Source organism: Scomber scombrus, chromosome 4, assembly GCF_963691925.1.
Source record: "Scomber scombrus chromosome 4, fScoSco1.1, whole genome shotgun sequence".
NCBI lineage: Eukaryota > Metazoa > Chordata > Actinopteri > Scombriformes > Scombridae > Scomber > Scomber scombrus.
Genome location: NC_084973.1, coordinates 31,902,108 through 31,916,984, shown reverse-complemented (window position 1 = coordinate 31,916,984; position 14,877 = coordinate 31,902,108). Strand labels below are relative to the sequence as shown.

At 38.0% G+C, this 14,877-nt stretch overlaps 2 pseudogenes; one reads left to right on the top strand and one right to left on the bottom strand.

Annotated features, from left to right (window-relative positions):
* LOC133978509 (uncharacterized) overlaps positions 1-14,877 on the top strand; it is a 455,381-nt pseudogene that overhangs the window by 27,689 nt on the left and 412,815 nt on the right.
* The window catches only part of LOC133978510 (zinc finger protein 208-like), a 355,630-nt pseudogene that overhangs the window by 137,719 nt on the left and 203,034 nt on the right, over positions 1-14,877 (bottom strand).

Genomic DNA, 14,877 nt, shown 5'->3' with positions numbered 1-14,877 from the left:
TGATTTATCTTGAAATAAATACATTTCCTTATGATATTTAACATTTGTTTTACACGTTTTCAGTAAAATAAAGGATTTGCATTTATTTTGAGCTAATCTCATATTCATGTTCTATAATGTCACAGCCACCTTCTTAAATGTACTTAAGACAGTTGGCTGAAGAAAACGCTGGTATAATTGGGAGCAGATCTATTGTATACGTTTTGATGTGGACCTGAGAGGGGAACTGTGCAGAGCAGTGATATGAAATAAAATCTTCACCACTGTACACGCAAACAAGATAAACCCAATATGGACAGCTCTTAGAAGGCTATACTTATGCTCAGAATCTGGGGTTACGGTACATAACTAAGGTTTCACTTTCATGTATTAGTGAACATTAGGGTTGGTCCCACGATTCCATCGCCCTCGACGATGCCTGACAGCCAAGTTACAATGTAGTTAAATACTGCGTGCAAAGCGAATTATATAAAATGATCTTAAACGAACGAAACAAATTATACAAAAAACAATCAAATTCAAAATTATTTAAATTAATAATTAATTAAACACTCAAAAAATTGCTGTGAAAGAGAAATTCAAGACGAATTATGCAATTATCTTAAAGTGTGATAGTTCCTGTCTCTGAAACTACAGAATGTAGTATCTCTGAGTACAGAACAGTAGCCCCTGAGTACAGAACAGTAGCCCCTGAGTACAGAACAATAGCCCCTGAGTACAGAACAGTAGCCCCTGAGTTACCTACTTCCTAATCATCAATATTGATAGAAGCACTGTTCTGTCTTTAAGGGTTACTCCTGCAATGTGATAATCATTTCTTACCAAAGGTCAACTGTCTTCAGTACTTTACCAGCTTGGAAGCATTCTTATTACACAACAAATTTACTGCTTTCAAACTGTCACACATAGCACCACATTTTTACATGAAACATAAAATAAAGTAATTAATCCCATTATCTGATATTTTAGCAGTGGCCAATTCATAGCATATATCTACAACTGGCACACTGATCAGTAGGATGTGACACACCTTGGCCTTCCGAGCCCCATTTATGAAGCCAGAAAAGCTGCTGGTCCAGCCTCTGTCCTCTCCCCAGCATGCTCCCACATTGTTTTCTTGGTTCTTTTACTTTGTTTCACCATCCAACACTACACACAACCCATTTACCCAACCACTGTTTATTTTGACTATTTTATTTTGAATGAGATTATTTTGCACTATATTGTATACCCATGTTACTCCCCTTTTCTGTAACAGTCTAGAGCCAGGCTGTGACAAACAGGGTTTGGGATTTCCCATACTGTAACTCTATACTTTTAGATGATTTCCTCTTTTATGTCACCTAACTTAATCTCTTTCTCTTTCTCTGTATGTTTGTCTGTTCTCATAGAAACAAAGAAGAAAGGTACTCAAAACTCACTGCTGTCAGCACTGTGATAAAGTCTTCACAACATCCAGGTGTTTAAAGAGTCACCAGAAAACTCCAACTGGAGAAAAGCCATACAGCTGTGAGCAATGTGGGAAAACTTTCACTTCTGGCAGTCATCTAAAAAGCCACCAACGCATTCACACTGGAGAGAAACCGTACAGCTGTGAGCAATGTGGGAAAACTTTTAGTCAAGACAGCAGTCTAAAAAGCCACCAACGCATTCACACTGGAGAGAAGCCGTACAGCTGTGAGCAATGTGGGAAAACCTTCGCTCGAGACAGCAGTCTAAAAATCCACCAACGCATTCACACTGGAGAGAAGCCGTACAGCTGTGAGCAATGTGGGAAAACTTTCGCTCATGACAGCGGTCTAAAAATCCACCAAAGCATCCATACTGGAGAAAAGCCGTACAGCTGTGAGCAATGTGGGAAAACTTTTACTCAAGCCTGTAATCTAAAAAGCCACCAAAGCATTCACACTGGAGAGAAGCCGTACAGCTGTGAGCAATGTGGGAAAACTTTCACTGGCAACAGCACCCTAAAAAAACATCAACGCATTCACACTGGAGAGAAGCCTTACAGTTGTGAGCAATGTGGGAAAACTTTCAGTAATGGCAGTCATCTAAAAAGACATCAACGCATTCACACTGGAGAGAAGCCGTACAGCTGTGAGCAATGTGGGAAAACCTTTAGTCGAGACAGCAGTCTAAAAAGCCACCGACGCATTCACACTGGAGAGAAGCCGTACAGCTGTGAGCAATGTGGGAAACTTTTCAGTGAAGGCAGCCATCTAAAAAGCCACCAACGTATTCACACTGGAGAGAAGCCGTACAGCTGTGAGCAATGTGGGAAAACCTTCGCTCAAGACAGCAGTCTAAAAAAACATCAACGCATTCACACTGGAGAGAAGCCGTACAGCTGTGAGCAATGTGGGAAAACTTTCGCTCAAGACAGCAATCTAAAAAGCCACCAACGCATTCACACTGGAGAGAAGCCGTACAGCTGTTAGCAATGTGGGAAAAATTTCGCTCATGACAGCAGTCTAAAAAGCCACCAACGCATTCACACTGGAGAGAAGCCGTCTATCGTTGATATGATTGGCTGTTCGTTTGTCCAGTAGCACAGAAGCATTTGGTGGACATTCACTTATCCCACCTCAAATACGAGGAAATGAACAGCTCTGATGAATGAATGACCCTACGTCAATTGTGGTAGGGTCTGGGTTTAGCCAGGCTATTTCACTTGTACCCTGAACGATTTTTGCTTTTTCACATTAAAGCTGTAAGTCTGTAACTAGTTTTGTGTTATATTTGCTAAAATTGTCATTATCTGACTGTAGAATAAGATACAGTTATGCTGTGACATAATTCAGTGTCTCTGGGTCCGCCCAGTGGTCGTAAAATGATTTGCAAGAATCCATTCGCTCCAGAGTAAAACAACCAATAGGAGCCCGGAGGAGTGTCAATGACGCTGAGTGTCAATTTTTCTGGCTAAGTCCACTTCTTTCCTCAAAACTACAGACTGCAGCTTTAAGGTATAATGTCTTAGAAGTTCTCAAAGTGTGAATCACATAAAATTGTCAGTGGATTTTTAGAGCATTTTTACTCAATGATTTAATACCTTCAGTTTGTGTTGTTAAAGTTAAAATAGTGGGTAACATTGTGTTAGAACATCTAGGACACAACACAAGTTGAAGCAACTCCCACACTGGATGAAATTATTCAAATCACTGTGCATCGTATAATAAACTCTCCAAAGTGAGATTAATCTACAATGGTTCTGTGGTCTCATGGTGCGACCACAGAACCACCATTATTCCAGACATTAAGCAGTTCAAGACCTACTCTGGTTTCTGTATGCCATGTCTTTTTTATTTTCTTCTTAGAAACCACATGCAGAAATACCTGCATTATACACTCTGTCATGCCGCCTTTCCACCAGAACGTTGGACTAGTCGTGATTTGATGAGTCACTTCAGTTGTGGACTGTGATCTTCTGGAGGCCCGTGTGTCAGCCATTTTCTTTCTTTTAGTTATTAAAGTTTATTTACACTGATTTCTTGTGAATGCTTAATGAGACACTCAAGTTTGATATAGTGTATGCAGTTTTGCTATTACCAGCTTAATTAAATATTTAATTCTTGGACATTTGTCATGTTTCATCAGAGTACTTCATCCTAACAACAGACTAACAAATCCTGGGGCTGGTAACTTTTTAGGTAGGCAGTACTGGATGGTTTCTGTATAAAATACAGTGAAGCTGCCATCACTGCTTTGTGCAGTGTACTTCTTTAATATCAAACAGAAAAGAAGCTCATTCTGGCAGTTTAGAGGCCGAGTCTTTTATCAATTGTAATTGTAATTGTTTCGTTGTTTCCAATTCACAAACTTAATTGTTTTGCTTACACAATTTAACTAGGGCTGCAACCAATTATTATTTTCATTACCAATATATGTCATATTTTCCTGTTTAATCAATCAGTTAATTTGTATTGATTTCAATAATGAATGAAAATCTTCACCACTGTACATGCACACGAGATAAACCCAATATGGACAGCTCTTAGAAGGCTATACTTATGCTCAGAATCTGGGGTTACGGTACATAATCAAGGTTTCACTTTGTCATAAACAAAGTGTGAAAATGTTTACTTTTTGTTTGAAGAATTTTCCATCCTCCGACTCATGTGCAGTACACTGAAAGTAAAAGTACCAATACAGCAATGTAAAAATAACCTAGTGAAGTAAAATTCCTGTACAAAAAAATGTAGAAAAGTGCATTGCAAATGTAGTCAACTAGTCTGCAACAGGAGTAGATACCTAGCTGTACTGACAAGCAAGTGTGTTGTGGTGAGTATTTACTCATAAAAACTACTACTGTTAGCCATTCAGGTTTAGCTTACCTTGCAGGAATTGGAACAATTTTGATTTAGCATTAGAGTACCACATCTTCAATGCAATCTAGTCAAGCTGTCAAAATTGGCTATTAATTCAAATGCCCTTTTTTAATTAAAACACAGCGTGCCATCAGCCCTATGACAAATAGAGAGCTTCTACCTGACTGTTACTGCCATGCATTCCTACCACACATACAGGCCTACATTTCTGTGCAGATGCATTTGAATGCATGAAATGTAATATTGTTTAACCCTCCTGTTGTCCTCGAGTCAAGGAAGGAAGGGACGAAGAAGGGAGGGAGGGAGGAAGGAAGGATGGAAGGAAGGGAGGAAGAAGGAAGAAAGGGAGGAAGGGAGGAAGAAAGAAGGGAAGGAGGGAGGAACGAAAGGAGGGAAGAAGGAAGGAAGAAGGAACGAAAGGAGGGAAGAAGATGGAAGGAAGGAATGAAGGAAATGAGGGACGAAAGGAAAGAAGGAAGAGAAGAAGGAAGGAAAGACAGAGGAAAGAAGGAAGGAGGGAGGGAGAAAGGAAAAGAGGAAGGGAGGAAGGAAGGAAAGAAGGACAGAGGGAAGAAGGTAGGGGGAGGAAAGAAAGCGAGAAGGAGGGAGGGAGGAAGGAAAGGAAGGAAAGAGGGAAGTAAAGAAGGATGGAAGAAAGGGGGGTGGAGGAAGGAAAGAATGAAGGGAGGAAAGAGAGAGGAAGGAAAGAAAGAGAGAAGGAGGGAGGGAGGGAGGAAAGACACACGGAAGGGAGGAAAGAAGGAACAGTCAAAACAGACGGGGTCAAATTGATCCGGGAGGACGACACAAAGGTTAAAAATATGTTGATATGACATGATGTATGTAATTTTAATGTTGTTTTTAATTATTTCCATGATATTGGTTGAATATTTTTGGACGTGTGGTGGTATAATGTGTGTAGTTTTGATGTTGGTTTGATCATTATAATGATCATCATAATCAAGTAAAATACTACATTTTAAAAAACATTGTCTTATTTGTATTTCAAAGGAAAATGAAACCATGTATAAAACACAAGTAAAACAAAACAATCCCTTAAAACAGATCCAACATGAAACCCTTTCACAGGTTTAAAAAGTAACGCCTCCAGATAGTCGAACAGCAGCGTCGCCGTGATGTCAGCCAGAGGCTCCATCTTGAGCATCTGAGCCAACCAACGCCAGCCGTGGTTCAGACCGTGAGGAACAGGCTGCGGGTGACACAAGTCAACAGCGAATCACTCATACTAGAACATACAGCGACAGAACATTTCAATATGGTGCTTCATGAAAGGCAGGGACACGTGGTAACTGTTGGGACGGTTGTGAATATGATTTGGTTTAGTTTTTTTATTTCTAACATGGTCAAATAAAATAAGAATATATAGTCACGGAAACAAAACAAAAAGAAATAACTGCAAACTTTTGATAAACAACAAAAATAATAACCATTCAATGTTTGAAAAAGGGCATAGGATGAAGGAAATAACTTTTCTATGTTAACTTTCTAATCTCACGCATGTCTTCATATCCAGCTGCTGTCAGTTGTTTATGGATATCATTTTTTTATATGTGTGATATTTGCGACTGATGACATCACTTCTGTTTTAGTATAAGCGAAACATACCAGTAGATACATAAAAGAGAGCAGGGGAAATGGTGAGTAAGCCCCTGAGCTCCTTTAGCCTTTTCAGTGAAAACTACACCGGATATTAACCATGGATGTGTTAAGTTGCTAGTTCCCTCTGTGTTTGTTTAAATACAAAAACAGGTTTTTACACTGGTGTTGTTCTCGCAGGATTTGCAGGGTCGTCACCACAAATCAAATCTTTAAAGAGTGTGTGGTTCAGTGTGTTTGTATGATTATTCAGTGACAAGGCTCCTCATCAACCTCAACAGTTCTTACTGGTGGAAACGAGCAGTCTATTCAATATTTGAAGGTTTCAGCTTGTCTTTAGGCGTATCAGCAGCATATATTTTAATCAAACTAAGTGATGAAATTGAAAAGACCCTTGGTATGAAGGAGATAATAATTGTAGTTTTCTTTGATATTGAAAAAACTTCTGATTCCACATGGAGAGATGATCTTTTGATAGAAATGAATAAGCTAGGCATAAGTGGAAGGATGTATAAGTGGATGAAAGATTTCCTTTCGCATACGACATTTGAAGCTAAAGTTGGATGAGAAATCTCAGGAAGCTTTGACATTATAAATTGGATACCTCAAGGTAGCTCCATCAGCATGATTCTACTTAATATCATGATTCATGACATCTTTGAAAGGACAGGATCAGGTATGCAGTCATCACTGTACGCAGAGCCATCTGAAAAAGGGGGAAAAAACTACTCATGTTTTGAAATGTGTACAAGAAGCAATGCATAAACCATCAGTGATGAAATTAACTGGATGGAGACATTTATCGTAATAGATACAGAAGTACATTTTCTCTCTGTGAGTGGAACATCTGCAGTTGCCGTGAGAGAGTCCCAATACTTACAAAGATGACAAGTTAACAGGAAAACCAGTTGTTTTCTAAAACTATGTTGTCAGTGTTGTCACAGTGTGCTAGATAAAGCAGCCATTTATGTTATATTGCATCCTCCTTACTGTGGTTAATAAATCAAGTTATAAGTAGTAAGCCTGCATCATTCATCAGAGCACCAAACACTTTACCTTTTGGTTTGTTTGAGTTAAAGAGGGCCATCACAGCTATGGAGCAAATGGCAATTGTGATATGAATGTATTTTTTATGAAAAGTAGATGTACTCATTTTGCTTAAGCTTAACTGTAATCCAAGTGGACATCAAGTACGTCCAAGTCCACGTCCAAATCTTGACTCTGACTCTCCCACACATGAAAGCAGTGGTCGCTGATATACCTCCTGCTTGCTGAAGATCCTCTGCCTCCTCTCTCAGAAATCAACCATAAAAAAAATAACCTGCATATCATACAAGTTAACTTCACCTAATGTCAAATTATTCTTTTTAGTATGTAAGCTTACAATATAAATATTAGCAGCTGAAACTACAAAGCGATTTGTCCGCAGTTATTTTTCCATACTGCAAACTGACTATTTAATTTTAATTGAAATATTGAAATATTTCGTGATGTCTAGGCATCCAACCTTGATTGATTCAGATTGGTCAAACCATCTACAGTGACAAAGTTCGATACTTGGAGGAAATGAAATAAAATTAAAACCATTGTATGACTAGATGAAACATTTTCAAATATATACTCAACTCTTTATGATATAGAAATATTCACAATGACAGTTGTTTACCAAAACGGGTTCAACCTGAAATTCTCCAAACAATATATCTATACAGAAAATTCATTCATTTTTATAGCAAAACGATTCATCTTACTTATTATTAAAATGTCTACAAAATTAATGGATCAAAAGTTAAACACATTATGAATTTTAAAACACAATAACAGTTAAACATGTAAGGGAGTCAACTCGTCACTAGAGGTCAGTAGTGTCAAAGGAAGTAGATATAGTAACAACATCTGGAACTAAATATCTTAACAGATGATCACACAGGTTTGTCATAGATGTATCATTATTCTTGTATTTACATGACAAATACCATTACATAACTTGCATACTGGTTAAACACTTAACTTACATGAAATTCAGGGTTGACTCAGATTTGCAGGGAGGCTTCACCAATGTCCTCTTCCTCAGTAAGAATGTGGGAAAACGTTCACTCAAGACAGTAGTCTAAAAAAACCATCTGCAAATCTATAAATCAATATAGGTCAAGGTCACAAGAGCAATAACTTTTCTTTAAATGACCCAAAGAAGACCAAACGTTTAAGTGCCCCTGCTAAACGGGCTGTGCCCCTGTGCGCCATTCGCTCATTTCAGACGCTGTCCTTTTCACGTGAACGCATCATGCTCAATGTACCTGCAGAGTGAGACAGATGACAGCACACCGTCGAATGGACATTTCTTTTAGTTTTCTATTGCCATGCATTTTGCAATTATAATAAAAAACAAATCTTGGCCAAGTTTCATATAATTATCCTTTAAACTGACCGATATATTGAGAATCAAAAACATAAAATAAGCAGAATGCACATGTTTGGTACCCCAAGTTTCCTCAAGGGTTAAAAGAACAATTGTATTCTATGACCTTTATTTTGTTTATTTAATGTAAAAAGTTATAATCTAACATCATACCAAACTAGTTGATGTGGTGTTTTACTGAGAATTTAGTGTTTTTAAGAAAGTGTAATTATTTGCTTCTGTTTTAGTGACACACAACGCGTTTCTCCTATTTGTTTTATTTTTGTTTTTCAACCACAGTCATAAAGTGAACATGAGCTGACATTGATTTTTTATCTGTAGCTCTGAAAACAAAAACACACTCAAATGCTAATAAGTATTTAATAAGTAACAGTAGTTTAGAGTCTGTTTAAAGGAAGACTCAGTCATTACTTGTTTCAGGACAGGACATACCAGACTCAACACTATTGGGAAACTTCTTGGAAGTGCATCAAAGGAAGTATATAACTACATAATCAAGTATCTGAAGCTATACGATAGAAAAAAGAAGAGATTTTGAGAATTTAGGGTTTTGTGTCTCTTTTCTTTTTGCACGCCAAACTGCTGTTCAACATTTCCATCCGCTAGGGGGCGGTAATGCACCTTTAACCTAGTTTGCCAACCGATAAATAAACCAGAGGAAGAAGGACACAAAGAAGAAGAAGAAAAACGCACAACAAAGAGAATAGACCTATTACTTTTCCACAGAGCAGAACTACTACAAGCATGGAGGAGAACCAGAACCCGGACTCACCCTCTGCTACCACCGATAAACAGGTCAGTTTCTCAGCCGTAAAAACTACTAAAAGGTTTCAGTGTTTCCTTCTATTTCGTACAAGCTTCGCTCTGTAGTGAAACTAGTGATACCAAACAAAGTTCAACGTTATCCCCCATAAAAACCATCTCCCTCCCGATTTACTATTCTTTCATTATTCATTATCCTGCAGTAAACCGACGATAATAAGACTGCTTTAAGTAAATATATGTAAACAGAAGCGGAGATGGCGAGTAGCTTTTGTAGCCTGAAGTCACGATTTCTGTGGGGGGTCGGAAAAGTCTACAAGTAACTCATTATTGAGCACCGCCTCCATTTTAGTTAGCATGTGTTAGTGCCAGGAGAAAAAAACCTTTAACTAGACCAGTTGAAACTTACGGTTCTCCACAACATGTATTTTTCAGTTAATAAAGAAAGAACAATGAGTCAAGCAGAGTTCAGTGGACTGTGCATCAAAAATGTGATTCAAGCAAACAGAGAGCTGTTCATGCAACAAACACACAATGGCTGTTGGTGAATCTCATTCTTATAGTACATCTGTTTGAGCTTTACCCGGGGAGGAGCTCAGTTTTCTTTGTATCCTTCTCTTTCATGTGTTTGAGGATTTTACACAGTTATTTCCAAGCTTTCCTCAGTAAATTCAGGGACTTTTACTCCATTATCTCTAAAACTATTACTAAAGTTACAGTATATTGGCTTTGTTCCAGTGAGTATTGGTTTATTTTTATTTATACTAAAATAACAATGTGTCTCAAAGCCTTTATCAGCTTTAATGCATAATAAGTTTATATTCCAAGCTTTTATTAAAGTACAGCTCTTCTTTCTTCTTACAAGTGTCCATTTCTTCATCACAGGTTTTTAAGCTTTTTATTAGACTATAATTGGTCTGTATTGTCTGTTTCATTTTGATAGTTAACCGGGTAATCATAAAGTCATGCAGTCTTTCTTTCCAGTTCATCAACATTTTCTAGCTCAATATCTGGATTTGCGTCAGTATCAGGTCATTACAGGATACTGTCCTGTAGCTGTGGCTAGCACACGTGACCAACATTAAGATTAACAGTATGGCTCCTATTGTCAGGCTTACTTTAGTTAAAATATGGGTCAAAGATGTATAGGATTTTACACAGGTCTGTAGAAGCCAATAAAATAATAACCGCAGATAACATAGTAAATGTGCCTGTTTTTTAATGTAATGAGCTAATAATACAATAAGTCCTCAACCAATACTGTAATAACTTTTGGCCAGTATTGTAATAAGTTATTAGGTTATTGGCCTCACTGTCTCTCTCTCTCTCTCTCTCTCTCTCTTTGCAAATGTAATGACTGGTGCCGATAACATAATAATATACTAATATCACTTTGTTGAAGTCATTTATTGGATATAACTGTGAAAATGCATACACTCTCTCACTCTCGCTGTCTCTGTCTGTCAGATAGAAAGAGAGTGTGCATGCATTTTCACAGTTATATCCAGTAAATGAAACCTAAATACTGTGATATTAGTATATTATTACATTATTGGCTTCTGTTATAACATTAATAACTTATTATGTTATTGGCTTATTACATTAAACAACAGGTAAATGTATTATGTTATCTGTCGTTAAGTTATTTGCTTCTACAAGGTCAATTTTAAGATAATAAAAATAGTAATATCTATTGCAGTAGTTTAAACATTAAGACTGTTGTGTCCACAAACATTTATATCAACATTTTAAATGAGGTGATTTTGTGGCACTGTCCTTAAAACTGTGGTGTGACCATGATTTATCTTGAAATAAATACATTCCCTTATCATATTTAACATTTGTTTTACACGTTTTCACTAAAATAAAGGATTTGCATTTATTTTGAACTTTTGTAAATGCTAATCTCATATTTATGTTCTATAATGTCACAGCCACCTTCTTAAATGTACTTAAGACAGTTGGCTGAAGAAAACGCTGGCATAAATGGGAGCAGATCTATTGTATACCTTTTGATGTGGACCTGAGAGGGGAACTGTGCAGAGCAGTGATATGAAATAAAATCTTCACCACTTACCACGCAAACAAGATAAACCCAATATGGACAGCTCTTAGAAGGCTATACTTATGCTCAGAATCTGGGGTTACGGTACATAACCAAGGTTTCACTTTCATGTATTAGTGAACATTAGGGTTGGTCCCACGATTCCATCGCCCTCGACGATGCCTGACAGCCAAGTTACAATGTAGTTAAATACTGCGTGCAAAGCGAATTATATAAAATGATCTTAAACGAACGAAACAAATTATACAAAAAACAATCAAATTCAAAATTATTTAAATTAATAATTAATTAAACACTCAAAAAATTGCTGTGAAAAAGAAATTCAAGACGAATTATGCAATTATCTTAAAGTGTGATAGTTCCTGTCTCTGAAACTACAGAATGTAGTATCTCTGAGTACAGAACAGTAGCCCCTGAGTACAGAACAGTAGCCCCTGAGTACAGAACAATAGCCCCTGAGTACAGAACAGTAGCCCCTGAGTTACCTACTTCCTAATCATCAATATTGATAGAAGCACTGTTCTGTCTTTAAGGGTTACTCCTGCAATGTGATAATCATTTCTTACCAAAGGTCAACTGTCTTCAGTACTTTACCAGCTTGGAAGCATTCTTATTACACAACAAATTTACTGCTTTCAAACTGTCACACATAGCACCACATTTTTACATGAAACATAAAATAAAGTAATTAATCCCATTATCTGATATTTTAGCAGTGGCCAATTCATAGCATATATCTACAACTGGCACACTGATCAGTAGGATGTGACACACCTTGGCCTTCCGAGCCCCATTTATGAAGCCAGAAAAGCTGCTGGTCCAGCCTCTGTCCTCTCCCCAGTATGCTCCCACATTGTTTTCTTGGTTCTTTTACTTTGTTTCACCATCCAACACTACACACAACACATTTACCCAACCACTGTTTATTTTGACTATTTTATTTTGAATGAGATTATTTTGCACTATATTGTATACCCATGTTACTCCCCTTTTCTGTAACAGTCTAGAGCCAGGCTGTGACAAACAGGGTTTGGGATTTCCCATACTGTAACTCTATACTTTTAGATGATTTCCTCTTTTATGTCACCTAACTTAATCTCTTTCTCTTTCTCTGTATGTTTGTCTGTTCTCATAGAAACAAAGAAGAAAGGTACTCAAAACTCACTGCTGTCAGCACTGTGATAAAGTCTTCACAACATCCAGGTGTTTAAAGAGTCACCAGAAAACTCCAACTGGAGAAAAGCCATACAGCTGTGAGCAATGTGGGAAAACTTTCACTTCTGGCAGTCATCTAAAAAGCCACCAACGCATTCACACTGGAGAGAAACCGTACAGCTGTGAGCAATGTGGGAAAACTTTTAGTCAAGACAGCAGTCTAAAAAGCCACCAACGCATTCACACTGGAGAGAAGCCGTACAGCTGTGAGCAATGTGGGAAAACCTTCGCTCGAGACAGCAGTCTAAAAATCCACCAACGCATTCACACTGGAGAGAAGCCGTACAGCTGTGAGCAATGTGGGAAAACTTTCGCTCATGACAGCGGTCTAAAAATCCACCAAAACATCCACACTGGAGAAAAGCCGTACAGCTGTGAGCAATGTGGGAAAACTTTTACTCAAGCCTGTAATCTAAAAAGCCACCAAAGCATTCACACTGGAGAGAAGCCGTACAGCTGTGAGCAATGTGGGAAAACTTTCACTGGCAACAGCACCCTAAAAAAACATCAACGCATTCACACTGGAGAGAAGCCTTACAGTTGTGAGCAATGTGGGAAAACTTTCAGTAATGGCAGTCATCTAAAAAGACATCAACGCATTCACACTGGAGAGAAGCCGTACAGCTGTGAGCAATGTGGGAAAACCTTTAGTCGAGACAGCAGTCTAAAAAGCCACCGACGCATTCACACTGGAGAGAAGCCGTACAGCTGTGAGCAATGTGGGAAACTTTTCAGTGAAGGCAGTCATCTAAAAAGCCACCAACGTATTCACACTGGAGAGAAGCCGTACAGCTGTGAGCAATGTGGGAAAACCTTCGCTCAAGACAGCAGTCTAAAAAAACATCAACGCATTCACACTGGAGAGAAGCCGTACAGCTGTGAGCAATGTGGGAAAACTTTCGCTCAAGACAGCCATCTAAAAAGCCACCAACGCATTCACACTGGAGAGAAGCCGTACAGCTGTTAGCAATGTGGGAAAAATTTCGCTCATGACAGCAGTCTAAAAAGCCACCAACGCATTCACACTGGAGAGAAGCCGTCTATCGTTGATATGATTGGCTGTTCGTTTGTCCAGTAGCACAGAAGCATTTGGTGGACATTCACTTATCCCACCTCAAATACGAGGAAATGAACAGCTCTGATGAATGAATGACCCTACGTCAATTGTGGTAGGGTCTGGGTTTAGCCAGGCTATTTCACTTGTACCCTGAACGATTTTTGCTTTTTCACATTAAAGCTGTAAGTCTGTAACTAGTTTTGTGTTATATTTGCTAAAATTGTCATTATCTGACTGTAGAATAAGATACAGTTATGCTGTGACATAATTCAGTGTCTCTGGGTCCGCCCAGTGGTCGTAAAATGATTTGCAAGAATCCATTCGCTCCAGAGTAAAACAACCAATAAGAGCCCGGAGGAGTGTCAATGACGCTGAGTGTCAATTTTTCTGGCTAAGTCCACTTCTTTCCTCAAAACTACAGACTGCAGCTTTAAGGTATAATGTCTTAGAAGTTCTCAAAGTGTGAATCACATAAAATTGTCAGTGGATTTGTCAGAGCATTTTTACTCAATGATTTAATACCTTCAGTTTGTGTTGTTAAAGTTAAAATAGTGGGTAACATTGTGTTAGAACATCTAGGACACAACACAAGTTGAAGCAACTCCCACACTGGATGAAATTATTCAAATCACTGTGCATCGTATAATAAACTCTCCAAAGTGAGATTAATCTACAATGGTTCTGTGGTCTCATGGTGCGACCACAGAACCACCATTATTCCAGACATTAAGCAGTTCAAGACCTACTCTGGTTTCTGTATGCCATGTCTTTTTTATTTTCTTCTTAGAAACCACATGCAGAAATACCTGCATTATACACTCTGTCATGCCGCCTTTCCACCAGAACGTTGGACTAGTCGTGATTTGATGAGTCACTTCAGTTGTGGACTGTGATCTTCTGGAGGCCCGTGTGTCAGCCATTTTCTTTCTTTTAGTTATTAAAGTTTATTTACACTGATTTCTTGTGAATGCTTAATGAGACACTCAAGTTTGATATAGTGTATGCATTTTTGCTATTACCAGCTTAATTAAATATTTAATTCTTGGACATTTGTCATGTTTCATCAGAGTACTTCATCCTAACAACAGACTAACAAATCCTGGGGCTGGTAACTTTTTAGGTAGGCAGTACTGGATGGTTTCTGTATAAAATACAGTGAAGCTGCCATCACTGCTTTGTGCAGTGTACTTCTTTAATATCAAACAGAAAAGAAGCTCATTCTGGCAGTTTAGAGGCCGAGTCTTTTATCAATTGTAATTGTAATTGTTTCGTTGTTTCCAATTCACAAACTTAATTGTTTTGCTTACACAATTTAACTAGGGCTGCAACCAATTATTATTTTCATTACCAATATATGTCATATTTTCCTGTTTAATCAATCAGTTAATTTGTATTGATTTCAATAATGAATGAAAAT